At 43.1% G+C, this 15,264-nt stretch overlaps 1 pseudogene; it reads right to left on the bottom strand.

Annotated features, from left to right (window-relative positions):
• The window catches only part of LOC140495630 (sodium- and chloride-dependent neutral and basic amino acid transporter B(0+)-like), an 85,612-nt pseudogene that overhangs the window by 2,627 nt on the left and 67,721 nt on the right, over window positions 1-15,264 (bottom strand).

The raw sequence follows: 15,264 nt of genomic DNA, 5'->3' as shown, positions 1-15,264 counted from the left end.
GGCCAAATGGGATCAATAATGATGATGCACACATGAAGAATTTGAAACCAATGCAACATGAAATATTTACCAGTGAAAGTTGATTTTGACAAACACCCCAATTACCTTTCTGCTTTCTGGTTTGCTCACTGGGGGTGATGGAGATGGACAGGAAAGTTCTGGATGTGATACAGATGCTCCCTGTTTAACCAGGAGACTCTCTATTTGGCCGCAGCATCATCAGGTGATGTTAGGTTTCACCAATGAAAAGTTTACTGCTGTTAAATTTAACATGTTTTGCATGCACGCCATTGGCATTTGGAATGCTAATTATACTCAGGTGGGAAAAGGTAAGAGAGAATGTGAAGGTGGGGAACAGTGCAGGTTACAATGTCAGCAATAACACACTATTGACAAGCCATCAGCTGGTGAAGCTCCCATACTCCTGTCTGGTTTCCCACAGTGTGCCCTAAGGGAAGCTGACACCATCTAACACTCTGCTGGTTACATTTGTACTCATGCCAAGTTCCTTCACCAAACACCCCAGTGCTCACTGACCAACATGGTCACATGGTTAAACAACATCTGGTCTTTAAATTTGCATTGTTGTTTTCAAATCTCTCCATGTCCTCATCCTTCATTCCCTATGAAACTTCCCCCATTTCTCTCACCTAGATATCTCTGGTTTGTTACCCGTGTCACGTGATAGTGAGGCAAGGAATTAGATTAGATTAGATTAGATTACTTAGATTAGATTACTTACAGTGTGGAAACAGGCCCTTCGGCCCAACAAGTCCACACTGCCCCGCCGAAGCGTAACCCACCCATACCCCTACATCTACATCTACATCTACATCTACCCCTTACCTAACACTACGGGCAATTTAGCATGGCCAATTCACCTGATCTGCACATCTTTGGACTGTGGGAGGAAACCGGAGCACCCGGAGGAAACCCACGCAGACACGGGGAGAACGTGCAAACTCCACGCAGTCAGTCGCCTGAGGCGGGAATGGGGAGAGATATCAGCTGAACATGTGGCTGGCGCAGGGATGGTGCAGGAGGGAGAGTTTCAGGTACCTGGATAATTGGGGCTCATTCTGGGGAAGGTGGGACCTCTACAAACAGGATGTTACTCATATCCTGGGTGGGAAATTTTCTGGTGTTATTTGGGTAGGCTTAAACAAGCTCAGCAGAGGGATGGGAACCTGAGGTGTACTACCAGTGCAGAGGAGGATGAGAGTAGGGAGGACATGGATAGGACTTCATGGTCACAGGAATGTGCTGGCAGACATCAAGCTGGTTTGAAGTGTGTCTACTTCATGGATAGAGCAGGGTCAGGAATGGGTGTTGCAGGTTCCAGGGTTTAGATCTTTCATGAAGAACAGGGAAGGCAGTAAAAGAGGGGGAGGTGTGGCCTTGTTAGTCAAGGACAGTATAACGGTGGCTGAAAGAAAGTCTGACAAGGACTCATCTACTGAAACAGTATGGGCTGAGGTTAGAAACAAGAGAGAGGAGAGGTCATACTGCTGGGAGTTTTTTATAGGCCTCTGCAGAGTTCCAGGGATGTGGAGGAGAGTATCAGAAAAAACTACTCTGGGCAGGAGTGAAAGGAACAGGGCAGTTATTATGGGGGACTTTAACTTCCCCAACATGAAATGCTATAATTCTAGTACGTCGGATGGATCAGTTTTTGTCCAATGTGTGCAGGAGGGTTTCCTGACACAGTATGTCAAAGGGCCGACAACAGGGGAGGCCACACTGGATTTGGAGCTTGGTAATGAACCAGGCCAGGTGTTTGATTTAGTTGTAGGTGAGCACTTTGGAGAGAGTGACCATAATTCATTTACATTTAGTTTAGCGATGGAAAGGGATCGGTACATGCCACAGGTCAAGGGTTATCGATGGGGCAAGGGCAATTATAATGCAATTAGGCAAGACTTAGGATGCATAGAATGGGGTAGCAAAATGCAGAGGATTTGAAATGTGGAGCTGGTTTAAGGAACAGATATTGCGTGTCCTTGATAGGTATGTCCCTGTCAGGTGGGGAGCAAGTGATAAGGTAACAGAATCATGGTTTACTACAGAAATTGCTTCTCTTGTTAAGCGGAAGAGGGAGGCTTATGTGACGATGAGACAACTTGGTTCAAATGAGGCGATGGAGAGTTAAACATTAGCTAGGAAGGAATTAAAGGGAGAGTTAAAAAGAACAAAGAGAGGACATGAGCATTCTTCAGCAGGTAGAATAAAGGAGAACCCAAAAGCTTTCTATAGGTACGTGAGGAATCAAAGGATAACTTGGGTAGGAATAGGGCCAGTCAAAGACAGAAGTGGGAAGTTGTATGTGGACCCTGTGGAGATCGGAGAGGTGCTAAACAAATATTTTTCATTGGTTTTCACTCACGAAGAGGAGAATATTGAAAAGGAGAAGAATGAAATATAAGATACTAGACTAGAAAGGATTGAAGTTAGTAAGGCAGAGGGTTATCAATTCTAGAAGGAGTGGAAGTAGACAAGTCCCCTGATCTGGATGGGATTTATCCGAGGATTCTCTGGGAAGCTAGGGAGGAGGTGTTGGAGCCTTTGGTTTTGATCTTTGAGTCATCATTGTTTAGTACCAGAGGACTAGATGATTGCAAATGTTGCGCTCTTGTTCAAGAAGGGCAGTAGAGATGACCCAGGTAATTGGAGACCAGTGAGCTATATGTCTGTTGTAGAAAAAGATTTGTAAAGGATTATAACAGATAGGATTTATAATCATCTAGCAAGCAACAATTTGATTGCAGATAGTCAACACGGTTTGGTCAGGGGCAGGTCATGTCTCACAAACCTCACTAAGTTTTTTGAGAAGGTGACCAAGCATGTGGATGAGGGTAGGACAGTTAACGTGGTGTACATGGACTTCAGTAAAACCTTTGATAAGGTTCCACATGGTAGGCTGGTGGAGAAAATGTAGAGGCATGGGATTGAGAAGTTCGGGTTAGAAACTGGCTTTCTGTAAGAAGGCAGCGAGTGGTGGTTGATGGAAAATATTCAGCCTGGAGTCTGGTTACTAGTGGTTTGCCACAAGGATCTGTTTTGGGACTACTGCTGCCTGTCATTTTTATAAATGACTTAGATACAGGCATAGGTGGATGGGTTAGTAAGTTTGCAGATGACACTAAAGTCGGTGGAGTAGTGGACAGTGTGGAAGAATGTTACAGGTTGCAGGGGGACTTGGATAAACTGCAGAATTGGGCTGAGAGGTGGCAAATGGAGTTCAATGCAGATAAATGTGAGGTGATGCACTTTGGGAAGAATAACAGGAAGGCAGAATACTGGGTCAATGTAAAGATTCTTGGTAGTGTGGATGTGCAGAGGGATCTTGGTGTCCATGTACATAGATCCCTGAAAATTGCCACCCAGGTTGATAGTGCTGTTAAGAAGGCATACAGTGTGTTCGGTTTTATTGGTAGAGGGAGAGAATTCTAGAGCCGTAATGTCATGCTGCAGCTATACAAAATGTTAGTCTGGCTGCACTTGGAATATTGCGTACAGTTCTGGTCACCCCCATTAGTGGAAGGATAAGGAAGCATTGGAAAAGTTGCAGAGGAGATTTACCAGGATGTTGCCTGGTCTGGAGGCAAGGTCTTATGAGGAAAGGCTGAGAGAATTAGGTCTCTTCTCATTGGAAAGAAGAAGGCTAAGAGGAGAGTTGACAGAGACAACAAGATGATCAGAGGATTAGGAAGGGTATAGAGTGAATGCCTTTTTCCTAGGATGATGACGTCACCTTGTATGAGGGGGGCATAGCTACAAACTGTGGGGTGATGGATTTAAGACAGATGCCAGAGACTGGTTCTTTACTCAGAGTGTGATAAGGGTGTGGAATGCCCTGCCTGCCAATGTAGTTATCTCAGCCACATTAGGGAGATTTAAACAATCCTTAGACAAGCACATGGATGATGATGGGATAGTGTAGGGTGATGGGCTTAGATTAGTTCACAGGTCAGTGTACCATCGAGCAGCGAAGAGCCTGTTCTGCTCTTTATTGTTCTATGTTCCATGTTCTATCTACCCTCCTCCAATTCTGGTCTCTTCACAATCTCTAATTTTTTGTCCTGTGACTGATGTCCAAGCCTTTAGCTGCCAAGGCTTTGCACTCTGGAACTGTGCTCCAAATTGCTTTACCTGTCCACTTCCATTTTGATCTTCATTCAAATTAAACATTTATTTATATGATTTGCAACTTTTTATGTAGCCATGTGAAATTATGCTGTAAAAGATGACTGCAAATTTCTTTTTGGATGTTTTATGATAGTTATGTTGCTGTATGAGGATACTTAATTGTTGTCAAACAGAGCGATTTGGAGGACATCACAGAAATTCTGCTCTTCAATTGTTGAAAGGTATCAAGGAGTTACCTGCCATAAGGTGGAGCCCTCAGCTTGAACAACTCTCACAATGGCCACAATGGGAATCCACACAATACAGAAGATGGTCATACACCAGCCCAGTGCTATTGCCCAGACAGGGTATTCAACTGGTCCATATCTTGGGGGAGCAAATGTTACTAAGGACCAGAGCAAGATGACCTGAAATGAAGTGAAAGCACAAATCAATTTCTCAAAAAGGCTAAACAACTATAGCAGCAGTTATCGGACATTCAGCCCCTCAAACCTTTTCGGCCATTCAATAGACAATAGGTGCAGGAGAAGGCCATTCTGCCCTTCGAGCCTGCATCACCATTCAATATGATCATGGCTGATCATCCTTAATCAGTATCCTGTTCCTGCCTTATCTCCATAACCCTTGATTCCACAATCCTTGACAGTTCTACCCAAGTCTTTCTTAAATGAATCCAGAGACTGGGCCTCCATTGCCCTCTGCATTCCACACAGATATCATGACATCATGGCTGACCTGTGGCCTTACTCTAGATCCCTCAATACCTTTGCTAAACATAAAATTATCTTTCTCAGATTGAAAGTTAACAACTGATTCAGCAGCCACTGCTGTTGTGAGAGAGTATTCCAAGCCTAGACCATGCTTTGTGTACAGAAGTGTTTTCTCATACCCCTCCTGAATGGTCTGGCCCTAATTTTAAACTATGCCCCTAATTCTAGATTCCCAATCAGCAGGAATAATTTATCTTTATCAATCCTATGTTTTGTTAATATATTGAAAACTTTGATCAGATCAACCCTCACCCTTCTAGAGTTTAGAGAAAACAGGCTTACATGGTATAATCTCTCTTTATAAGTTAACCCCTGCAATCCAGATATTGCTCTTGTGAACCTACAGTATGTTGTAACCCTTCCAATACCAATGTATCCTTCCGAAGGTGTGTGGTCCCCAGATCTGCCCACAGTACTTCAACGAGAATGTAACCCGCCTATCTGGAGTTTGATCATTGTCACTTTAGATCATTAAAATATGTAACGTCTCCTTACTGCCAACAAACACGGAGAGATCAAAAGCCAACAGACTCTCCACCACAGCCAGAAGAGCCAAGTCCTTTCCCCAATCATCATCTCAATGTCCTTGATGAATCTGTTTGCCCCTGTGAACAACAAGAAAGCAGAATACAATCATATCGTCCATCCCACACTGTCTGTCTCTAATGAGCAGGTTTAACCAGGGAAGAGATCATTCAGGATTGCAAACAGGGTGAATAAATTGTTCCCAATCACCAAGGTGATTACCTGGAAGGGGAACTGTAAACAGACTGTTGGGAGAATTTGTTCTGTTTTTCCACAACCACAGTGGGAGAAAATGCTGACTGACTGAGTCAAATGGCAAATAGCTGTTGGATAAGGCTGAAGATGACTGGAACTGATAAGAGGCTTTACAATGGGCTGTTATGTGATCAGAATTATGATGAGTCATTCAGGTCTGCTAAGAGCTAAGGTTGGAGGACATCAGTAACTGCTGTCTCTGCCAAATAAGGACAAGACAGTTGAGATTGGTCACGTGCACAGATAATTCCCAATGAGGCATACAATTGGCACAGAATCCTGTGTATAGAGAAACCTGAGAAAATGCTTTTGTCAGCAGAACTTCAAAGAGATTGCAGGAGGTACCCTATGTCAAGAGGCATGGTGAAGATACTGAGAAGAGTTCCAATCTGGCTAGCTGCTAACTCTCCCGGGGAATAATGTTTGAGGTTAATCACAGAACACAGGATAGTGAAAGAGCGATAGAGATATCTCTAGTACTTAAACGTGTGTGTGATTTATTTAAGTTCTCAATAAATTAATTGAGTTTTCTCAAATTCTAAGTGTTTCTGCTGTATCTTGAATTATGTAGAGACAGTTGTCTGTCAGAAATGGGCAACAGAATTTGGCGTCCCTGGTTGGGCGTTGATAAGAAGTTGCTTTAAGTTACTCTGATGCTGGACATCGTACTGTCTGATTTTTCCAAAGCCCCAATGGAGAAAGTGAGTGCGGGAAGGAGAAGGTGGAAATTTGATTGTGAGAAAGACAGAAAAAGAACAGTAACATTAAAGTTGACTCAAGGGCACTCTGATTGGATGGGATTTCAGCAACATGGCTGGGAAACAGTTGAAGTAGTGTAAGTATAATGGTAGGATTGGTACAGGAACGAAAACACATGGGGATACTCTCTGGAGTTTGCCAGAAGAGAGTATGAGAGAAAGGTACTTTAAGAAAGTGCATAAATCTGTTGCAGTCGGTTGTGTGGTGGAGGTCTGGGCAGGAAGCCAGCACTGAGAGCTGAAGCTGCAAACAGAGGGAGCTCAGATTAGAGAAGAGATAAAGCGATTGACCGAGAAGATCAGGAACTTACAAAGCCACAGAGATTCAGACCTCATGCATAGGAACCCGTTTCATATGCAGTGTGAGAAATTAATGAGGGAAAAGGTGAAAAGTGAAGAAGAAACGAAAGGGGCTCATGTGCAGACAGAAGGATTAAAGAAACAGTTTAGTGTAAAAAATGGTTATGAATGTACTACATGTGTCAACACAGGTCCCTTAGTGTAAGGGACCTCAGACAAACATACAAAGTGTATGAAGCAGATAGAGACATTATAGGAGAGAACAGGCAGGAGGGCAACACCCATATTCCCCACCAACCCTCCAGATATTACAAGTACCACTCCTTATGATGTTCAGCGATACAGCCAAGTGTATGAGAGATTGTCAACCTGGGGATAATCCCTGGGAGTTAATCCAAGCTATCCACAAGCAGCGAACCACACATGGGTTCGATAAAGAAGAGGAGGAAATCACAAGTACTGATCCCATTATTCAGTCAGCTTGGCCCAAGCCACAAAATTTGGGAGGGGGAGCATTAGATGTGTTATAGGAGGCTGTACTGATGGCTGTGGGAGCTAATAGAGGGCACCCAGTAGAAGCCCTGACTGAGTGTAGACACAGGAAAGGGGAGCACTGAACTGTGTTTGCTGCCAGACTGTGACTAGTATTCCAGAGTGTCTCTGACCCAGGGCTAGACTAGTGACATTAAGATGCACCTTTTAACAATCGGTGGGTGCATACAATGGTGTCCCATTGCACAGAGAAGTTGTGAAAAGTGTGTGATGTGTTTAACCCTCCAACAACACACACATTGAGGCGTGAGTGTTGAGGAAAATGGCAGAGTTTGGGAGAAGACCAGGGGACGTAAGGCTCAGGGGGGATGAATGGCACCCCTTAGAGATCAAGGGGCAGCATGGAGAAATGAAGGAAAGGGACCAGTCCCAAGGGGACCACCACTGCCCTCTCAAATGGTAGGAAGGGGATGCAGGCATGAACGAGAAGACCCGGCTGCGGTCACAGAGAGTGATCAGATCCCCAGGGGTTCATGGAAGTGTTTTAATTGCAGTGAAGAAGGACACAATGCCAGAGATTGTCCAAACTCCCGGAGAGATGGGATGTATCAGATGCAAGTCCAGCCCTTGCCACTAGAGGGACATTAGCCAGTGCCACATATGTCATCAACTGAGGCAACAAGTGGGTTGTTGCACTAACCCAACACGATGATCTCAGGCCTCTCCAATATAAATGGGTAATACAAAACAGGATGGGATAGAGAGACAACTGTTTGCAATTGCTAAAGGGGCTTGACTCAAAAGTGAATCCAAGGAAGACTCAAGTAATTAGGTCAGAAATTAGTTATTTAGGAGGAGTGTTAACACGACGAAAAAGAAAGATAGACAAACAGCAATTTAAAACAGCAACTAGACTTCCCATCCCCACAGATGTGAAGGGATTCAGATTTGTTTTAGACTTGACTGGGTATTGCAGAGACCATATTGATGGTTTTGCTACAAAGTCAACACCACTAATGATGTTAGTAAAGAAAGATGCCCCATGGGAATGGAGGGCAGAACACACACAAGCAATAGTAGTTTAAACCAGTGGTTGGTGAGTGCTCCTGCCCTGAAAAACCCCAAACCCAGCTGAACCATTCTCCTTGGAGATGGCAGCAACAGACTCTACAATATCGGCGGTCTTATTCCAAGAGGTGCATGCTCAGTTGAGGCCGGTAGCCTGTGCCTCGAACATGCTCACGCCAGTAGAGCAGGGATCCTGGGCATGTGAAAGGTATTTATTGGTAGCGTTCTGGGAATTACAAAATTTCATCTATATTGTAGGGTTGAACTCATTGACAATTTTGATAGAATATATACCCATTCAGATGCTGCTGGATAGACATATTAACGTTGGCAGAGTGAGCCAAAACAGAATTGCGAGATGGACACGATGATTACAAGGATGAAACAGAGAAGTAAAAAGGGTTAAAACAAACTACCATGTGAGCAAATAACCTAATTTACCAGGGAACACCCCATGATTGTCAGGTGGTGATAGCAAATGAAACCAAGGGATTATTTCTATCAAAACAAAGAGGAGGGAATACTGGCCAAGAGGTCACAGGGAACAGCCAAGACAAGAGACGGATAGACAGAAATAGGAGAACAGGAAGGAAATGTCAAATAATCCTTACATTTTTGTTGATGACTCTTCATCTGTAGAGGATGGAGAATGAAGAACTGGCTGTGGGATCTATATGGAAGATGAACAAGGATGGGAGATGGTTTGATTAGTGAAAGGGAAAGAATATGGAGTGATGAAAGTGAAAGCTCATTCGAAGTTATCACAAGAGAGAAATAGAAAAACAGATGAATTAACAAAATGAGGGGCAACAGCTGGAGAAGAATGGCAGCTGTAGATCACGGAAACAGGAGCACCCAAAGAGAAAGAAGTGTCCTCAACCAATTTAGCAGGAGAACAAAAAGGAATTCTTAAAAGTCTTGTAAGCGAAGGAAGCTGAGGAATATAATGAATAAAAAGGCATGTACATGAAAGAGGCTGTGATACTGTGCGAAAGGGAATGTGTCGTACCAGAGAAAGAAAATAATTTGATAATTTATTCATTCCATAATATATATGGACACTAAGGGTTGGAAAACACCTTGGAAAGGTTGAAAGAAATATTTTGGTGGCCACGATTAAAAGGGCACGTCCGAACATATTGTGAAAAATTGTCCAAAACGTGACCATAATAACCTTGACACACAAGATCAGTCGAAGGGGCCTGGACAAATCTACAAATTAACTGGCAATCAGCAATGTCCCTTTTCGCAAGATTTGTGAAGGTTTGTAGCTCAGGTTGAGGTTTAGGGTGTAGGTTTGCTTGCTGAGCTGTAGGTTTGATATCCAGACGTTTCATTACCTGGCTAGGTAACATCATCAGTGGCGACCTCCAAGTGAAGTGAAGCTGTTGTCTCCTGCTTTCTATTTATATCTTTCTCCTGGATGGGGTTCCTGGGGTTTGTGGTGATGTAATTTCCTGTTTGTTTTTCAGAAGTTTCAGAAGTGACAGCCAGACTACTGAGACCCCTCAGAATCCTAGTAGCACACAAACCCACCAACACTCTCAAACAAAAACTAACAAACTTAAAAGACCCAGTACAACCCATGGACAAAACCAACATCATCTATAAAATTCCATGCAAGGACTGCCACAAACACTACGTAGGACAAACAGGAAGAAAGTTAGCCACCAGGATACATAAACATCAGCTAGCCACAAAACGACACGACCCTCTCTCCCTTGTAGCCCTAAACACAGATGAAAAACAACCCACCATTTCGACTGGGACAACACATCTATCCTGGAACAGGCTAAGCAAAGATATGCCAGAGAATTCCTAGAGGCCGGGCACTCCAACCACAATGCCATAAACAAATACATAGATCTCGATACCATCTATCAACCCCTCAGAAAACGAACAGGAAATGACATCACCACAAACCCCAGGAACCCCATCCAGGAGAAAGATATAAATAGAAAGCAGGAGACAACAGCTTCACTTCACTTGGAGGTCGCCACTGATGATGTTACCTAGCCAGGTAATGAAACATCTGGATATCAAACCTACAGCTCAGCGAGCAAACCTACACCCTAAATATCCCTTTTAACTGAACCTGAAGAGAACAAGCCAGACCTGATGAGAAACTGCACATAACCCTATCCGTCCACCCAAATGATACAGAAGAGTATTTTCTGTGTTTCATAGTGATGGAACTTCCAGATATTCTGCATTTCACTGAGGAATGGGTGAAGCTCATTTCTGAGGCAAAGGAAGTTCTCTATAAATGGCTATAGACGAGCAGGAGATTAAAATCCACGCAGAAGTGACAGATAGGGACATACAGGCTCCAAGGTCTGGCAGTAAAATTTGGAATTGTAGACTGAACACTCAGGTCCATCCGTGGATCAGAATCGTGTCGCACATGATTGTTGTACTGCCTCTTTTAAACCCAAGCTCCCAAAATGAGAATATAAATGGGTGAAGGTAATTTGAATTCCCATCAGTTTCAGAGAAGGAGGATGAGGAATATCATTTCACCCAAAGCGTTATCATGCAGTTTTGAAGACACTGGAAGATTCACACAAGCCTTTCTGAATTTAATTATTTTATTTTATTTCAGTCTTGTTCCTGTTCTACTTACCGTAGATCCAGCTGAGACTGATCAGTTCGACCAGACCTATTGAAATGAGAAGCCATCCTGAACAGAAATGATCCATCAAGTTTAGCCAGTAAATCCCAGCCTAAAATTAAATGGGAAGTCAGAAACTGTTACATCGGAATGTTAGAAAACTCTGACATTCAAAACAAGAGAATATTGGGTCATGAAGATTTTCTTTATCTCAACGACAGAACATCCAACACTAATCGGTCTACTCATTCATTTACAGTGTGGAGTCAGTTTTGTTGATCTCTGTTCCCCGATAATATATTTAACATCCTTTTTGAAATAAAGGGACCAAAATTCCATTTAGTACGCCACATGTGAAATCACAAAGTTGAAATTACCCGTTGGATTTAATATGGATTCCTCTGAGCATCTCAATATTGCGTTTCCTGTTTTAACTGCCTGGAAACATTATGCTGTTCATAACTCTGGTGCGGCCACACTTGGAGTATTGCATACAGTTCTGGTCACCGCATCATAGGAAGGGGATGTAGAAGCTTTCGAAAGGGTGCAGTGGAGATTTACTATGATGTTGCCTGGTATGGAGGGAAGGTCTTATGAGGAAAGTCTGAGGAAATTGAGGCTGTTTTGTTAGAGAGAAGAAGGCTGAGAGGTGACTTAATTGAGACATTGAAGATAATCAGAGGATTAGATAGGGTGGACAGTGAGAGCCTTTTTCCTTGGATGGTGATGGTTAGCATGAGGGGACATAGCTTTAAATTGAGGGTTAATCCAAAGAGTACAGATGTCAGAGATGGTTCCTTTACTCTGAGAGTTGTAGGGACATGGAACGCGCTGCCTGTAACAGTAGAAGACTTGCCAACATTCAGGACATTTAAATGGTCATTGGATTGACATATGGACGAAAATGTAACAGTGTCGGTTAGATGGTCTTCAGATTGATTTCACAGGTCAGCACAACATCGAGGGATGAAGGGCCTGTACTGCACTGTAATAGTCTATGTTCCATGATGCTAATAGTATTGATACATTCATCAAAACAGCAACAGCTTACATTCAGAGAGAAATTTAATGTAATGAAATGCACAAAGCAGCTTCAAACTCCCATGATCTCTCTCCCCTCCCATGACCTCAATCTACCATAGCCCCCTTTAAAGTATATTTCACATCTACCTTCCATGTGCTGACTCTCACAATGTTGCATTTACCTTTATTAAATTTTTTCTGTCATTTCTGATCCATCAGGTCCAATCACTTGATGCCTGTGTGTGTGGAACAGCCTTGCTTTACTGTCAGCTCCACTCTCAGTCCACTTCCTGTCAGACCATAGATTCTCACATGTACTTCCCCAATTCAGGAGGGAAAATAACATCCAGAGAAACTGCAGAGAACGTAGCAGCTGGGAGACTCTGACTGAAAATTCCAACTCTTTTAAGGCCTCAGAGGCTTCTGCTTAAAGCTAAAACTAAAAACTAATCATAAAAGCTAAAGAAAAACTTGAGAACCTGGTCAGTGAGAGCTGGCTATATCCAGGCTCCTTCCATTGGTCCAACTTTAAAATTAACCTCAAGGCCTCATTAAATGGTTACTTTCTTAGAGACATCTCGGCATCTCTGCCTCACAATCTTTTTTCAAAAGGAGAGGACAAAATAATCTGCAAAAAAACCAGACATTCAGGTTCCAGAGCAGACGCATCATAAGGTTCATTGTTAGCAAGTTATTGAAAGCCATTCCAAGGTGATTCAAACCAATTAACTCCATGCCCCTGATTGGTCAGGTACTCGGATAATTCAAGAAGGCAGCCAGGAAAGTAGAAGAGACCGGCCCTGGCAGGGCTTGACCTGACCCCAATCTCCAGCTGAGGGACATGGCAGAGAACAGAGCAGCTTGTCCTCAGACTGTAGGCAGGGAGAGAGCAAGAAGAAGAAGAAGAAGAAGAAGAAGAAGAAGCAAGAAAGCAATCAATCAATCAATCAATCAATCACTCTGCCTGTGGACTTACGTTGTGTTGTCCTTTTCCCTGATACACACAGGGAGACCTGGGTAAATTAATCTCAGATTCTCGTCAAGGAGCTCACAGGGTCTCCTGAACCAAACAACAGGGTCTGAGAGATCCTCTTAATTCAACCAACATCGAGTGAGTCTGCAAGGTCCATGAGGCGCCCTGTCCTGGACAACAGTTGTATTCCAGGTTCCAGTGGGAGATGAGGAAGAAAATTTCAGGGACACAGACCCAAATTTTGAAATCCTCTCTGGCAACAGGAAAGGTGCAAGAGGACTAGAAGGCAGCTAATGTAGTTCATTTTTACAAGAAGAGTGTTCGAGATAAACAAGGGAACTACAGACCAGTAAGTCCAGCATCAGTGGAGGGGAAACTATTGGAGGAGAAGGAGTGAAGGATAAAATTAATTTCCAGTTCAAGAGGCAAGGTTTGATCAGGGATGGTCTGCATGATTTTCACAAAGGGAGGTCATGCCGAACAAATCTGGTAGAGTTGTACACGGAGGTGACCAGCACTTAGTAAACAGAAGGGCAATTGATGTCATTTACATGGATTTCAGCAGTAACTCTAACATGGTCCCACATGGGAAACTGAGAAGAAAGATCAATGCTTATAGGATCCACAGTAACTTGACAAGATGGATCCAAAACGAGCTTTGTGACAGGATACAGAGGGTGGTGAGAGAAGTCTGTTTGTGTGACTGGAGCATACTGCAGGATAAGTGCCTGGTCTCTTTTTATGATATTCATAAATTATGTAAACCAAAATGTTGGCGGGTGATAAGTAATTTTGCAGTTGATACAAAAATTAGCTAGGTGGGTTACAGTTATGAGGAGGGTGTTAGGTTTCAGGAGAACATAAACAGATCGGACAGATGGTTAGATCAGTAGCAGATGGAACTTAATCCTGGTAAATGTGAAATGATGCACTTTGGATATTTGGAGGTTTAGAAAGGATTTGAGGAAAAACATGTTTCACGCAGAGGTTGGTAGGGATCTGGAATGTATTGCAAGAAATCTCAAACTTTAACAAGTCCATGGATGAGCCCTTGAAATGTCAGTGCATCGGAGGCTGAGTCTAATGCAGCAATCTGGGACGAGTGTTGATAGTCATATATTTTTGGCAGTACAGACTCAATGGGCCAAATTCCTCTTCTGTTCTGTCATAGGATCCTATGATCCAATGACCTGGAAATATATCACCATTCCTTCACTTTACTGATCCAAATTCCTGGAATTCTTTCAAAAACAGCACCGTGGATGTGCCTTCTTTCCTCACGGAGTGCGGTGCCTCACCATAACCTTCTGAGGGGTAATTAGAAATGGACAATGAGCACTGGTCTTCCCAAAGATGCCCACATCCCATGAACAATAAGATTAAAATCTACACTAGTTAAAGCTCTTTACTATTGAATCTAATATTATTTCTAAGCTTCTGTTATGATCATTGTGCCTTCGTTTGGATTGGTCCTGAGGCTAAAATTGAGAAGACAGGCTGTTGATAAATGTTACCTCAGACTGAACACTGTCTTTCAACAGAACACAAGGCAAGTTGTAACAGGAGGTTTTACCCTGAACCATCTCTCAGTAGCACCACTCATACCACTAACAATGTCGCCTCAAATTCACAGATTTAACTTTAATTCGACAAAGTCAGGTTCGGTTTCTTTCTCAGCTGTTATAACATTCTTCATGAATTATGTTAAAATTCACACAACACCAGGTTATAGTCCAACTGGTTTAACTGGAAGCGCACTAGCTTTCGGAGTGACGCTCCTTCATCAGGACCGTCGTTCCGAAAGCTAGTGTGCTTCCAATTAAACCAGTTGGACTATAACCTGGTGTTGTGTGATTTTTAACTTTGTACACCCCAGTCCAACACCGGCATCTCCAAATCATTCATGAATTATGTTGGACTAACTCAGGTTCATCGGCTCCATCGTGCTGATTCTCTCTGCCTCCTACTTATCCTCCAACATCAGTCTAAGTGCACTTAGAAACACCACCCAACATTTAGAATCTGTACGATTTAAACTCATTGAGACTGCCTGTGACTTTCAGTTATGATGAATTTATGAACAGTTCATTGATTTTACTTGCATATCTTTGTTTGGAGGGAGTCTGTTGTCCTTGGTTCCTAGAATAGAATCCGGACAGCGTGGAAGCAGGCCCTTCGGCCCAACAAGGTCACACCGGCCCTCTGAAGAATAACCCACCCAGACACATTCCCCTGCATTTACTCCTAACCTACACATCCCTGAACACTATGGACAATTTAGCATGGTCAGTTCCTCTTGTGAACACTTGGTTGCAGTCATTCTGCAAGGTGTTCACACTTTCT

The sequence above is a fragment of the Chiloscyllium punctatum genome, chromosome 25 (genome assembly GCF_047496795.1).
Source record: "Chiloscyllium punctatum isolate Juve2018m chromosome 25, sChiPun1.3, whole genome shotgun sequence".
In the NCBI taxonomy this organism is placed as follows: domain Eukaryota; kingdom Metazoa; phylum Chordata; class Chondrichthyes; order Orectolobiformes; family Hemiscylliidae; genus Chiloscyllium; species Chiloscyllium punctatum.
The sequence above is the reverse complement of the archived record's forward strand: the minus strand, read 5'-3'. Positions and strand labels throughout refer to the sequence as shown.